Here is a 2,652-nt window from a genome sequence, read left to right on the forward strand (position 1 = left end):
GGCATGGATGCCCATTGAATAGCCCTGGCCTCTTACTTCTTGTAGCATGTTAGTGGCAGTCTATGCACTGAAAAATACTCATCAATTTTCTTTCTTCAGATTATAGGAAATTAGTTTGGATGCTCAGGAACAAGGCACCAGCTCCAGCTGACCCCAGAAAGGATGAATTGATGGATGACTGCTCAGCAGTGGTGGGCAGCACTAATCTAAAAATTAGTTCCACTAGCCCTAAAACACTAAATCAAAAATTTAGGTCCCCTAATTCTAAAGCATTTACACACTGAAAGTTTTAGCAAAAGCTAATTCTAAAGCATTAAAATAACCCAGTCAACCCATGAACATTCTTCAATAGACAACATGAGTCACATGTTGCTCTCTTAAGACTTATCATTGACATTCCACAGCCGTATTTGAGTTCATATATTGGCAATATGTCTCCTGGTGGATAAGTGACACGTGAAAAAAATGAGTGACAGCTTCCACTCTCAGCTGTTAACATTAACGTTGATCAATAACATTTATAGACCTCAGTTAGTGCTTATAAATTTAGCAAGTGCTAATCCACTAATAAATTTTTTAATTAGCAAAAGCCGTAAAGCACTAATAGAGAAATTAGTTCCCCTACTAGGGGAACTGTGCCCACCACTGCTGCTCAGGAACAACCCAGGCACCACCAAGCCTCAAGACTACCATAAAGTACTGGAACACCAGTGTCCTCATCTACAGTAAAGCCAGTTTTAGATTAGCACAGATTGAGTGGGTGTCAGCCAAGAAAGAAGCTTCTGCTTTAAAATCCACACCTTCAAACTGGACTCAAACCTGCAGCTGTCCACATGGACAAAAACGCCTGGAGGAGTTAAGGTGAAGCTTATATTGTGATAAGAATATCAGCTGAGATAAAATCAAATGTTTTGTCTTTGAAACAACTGYAGGGCTTCATCTGATTGACAGATCTCTCAGTCTTGGAATCAGTTCCATGAAACCCTTCATGGTATTGATATACCATGGGTATTACAATATAAATACACTCTAAACTCCTCCACTTTACCTCTGGTGGAGGAGTTTAAAAATCTAGTCATCTTTTTTCCTGATTGACGGTAGGATGGAATGGGAGATGGATAAGTAGATCGGGGACTTGTCCTCAGTAATAAGGGTGTTTACTTCAGTCAGCCATGGTGAAGGTTTACATCGATTTACTGGTCTAAGTTCCAACCCTCACCTACAGTCATGAGGTGTGGATCTCCACAAAGCAAAATGCGTATGGCCCAGTTCTGGCCAACACAATACATAACACTTGGCACAGATATAACAAAGAATGATGATCCTTTGGTGGCCCAGATGGGGTTTGCCGGAGGTTACCTATGCTTGGGCTGGCACCAAAAAACACAAATCACAGTTGGGCCAATTGTAGCATGCCATCATTAAGCAGTGCCATCACCTGGCCCACATCTAGTCGACAAACACTTGCCACGCCAACAGTCAGCCAGAAGTGCAGCTTGACACCTGATCTGGCCCACACCTGTCTGCTACGAAGATCATGATCGAAGCAACCAGATCCCAGAGACAAGTGGTTRAAATTAGCTTCCTTCATAGGGTCAGGCCTTAGAGATAGGGCGAGGAGCTCTGTCTTCTGTGGATACTCAGAGTACTGACTCAGAATTAAAAYGAGACAGCTGAGGTGGTTCATCTCATTAGGATTCTTCCTGATCTGGGTGCATCCCACTGGTAGGAGGTCCCAGGGAAGATTCAGGACTTGCTGAAGGGATTGCGTATCCTCTCTAGCCTGGGAACACTTTGGGGTATCACTGAGCACAGGGAGGTCGGGTTTTCTCTCCTGGACCTGTTGCCACAGCAACCCGGAAACATTTAGGCATTAGAAGATGGAGAACAAATTCTAAATATATTTTCCAGACCTACCATTAAGACCTGAAAACATTGTGCCCACTGTTAAATGTGGTGGTGGCAGCATCATATTGTGGGGTGTTTTGCGGCAGGAGGGGCTGGTGCACTTCACAAATAGATGACATTGTGAGGTAAGGACATGATGTGGAAATACTGATGCAATATCTCAAAACATCAGCCAGGAAGTAAAAGGTATCATATCATGCTTTTAAATCCTTCTTTTTCCACATCTAAATCATTCACTTATGGCCTATTTAAAATAAAACTGCAACGCTTTGGTCTTAATTCCCCGTTTTTGTTGCTCCACAGACTCCTAGCTTTCCTTGCTTTACCCCTGTTCTGAGTTGCGCCTCAGAGCAAGCTGTTTTGGTGCGGTCTCTTTAAATACAAGTGAGATATTTCACACCCCGCCCCCTCCAGGTCGCTGAGCGTTCGACTCCACCCCGTTCGGCCATATTTGTAGTTTCATAGCAAAAACACAGTTATCTACCGACTAAAAACTGTTTTTAAAATAAAATAAGATAAGATAAAACTTTATTGATCCCACAGTCTGGAAATTTGCACATTACTGCAGCTTAATACAAGAGAGGCTGAGAAAAATAATGAAAGATTAATAAAAGATAACAAACAAAACTCCACAATATACACATGTGATATATAGTAATGTACCAATGCACATATACACATACACATGCTTATTTATATACATGTATACACCGTAAAGTACAGTACAAAAAGAATGTATATGAA

The 2,652-nt window shown here is 41.7% G+C and overlaps 1 protein-coding gene across 3 annotated transcripts in view; it reads right to left on the reverse strand.

The window, feature by feature from the left end:
• recql (RecQ helicase-like) overlaps positions 1–2,652 on the reverse strand; it is a 35,711-nt gene that overhangs the window by 10,509 nt on the left and 22,550 nt on the right. The gene's annotated exons all lie outside the window — the stretch shown is intronic.

This window comes from Austrofundulus limnaeus, unplaced genomic scaffold, assembly GCF_001266775.1.
Source record: "Austrofundulus limnaeus strain Quisiro unplaced genomic scaffold, Austrofundulus_limnaeus-1.0 Scaffold725, whole genome shotgun sequence".
NCBI lineage: Eukaryota > Metazoa > Chordata > Actinopteri > Cyprinodontiformes > Rivulidae > Austrofundulus > Austrofundulus limnaeus.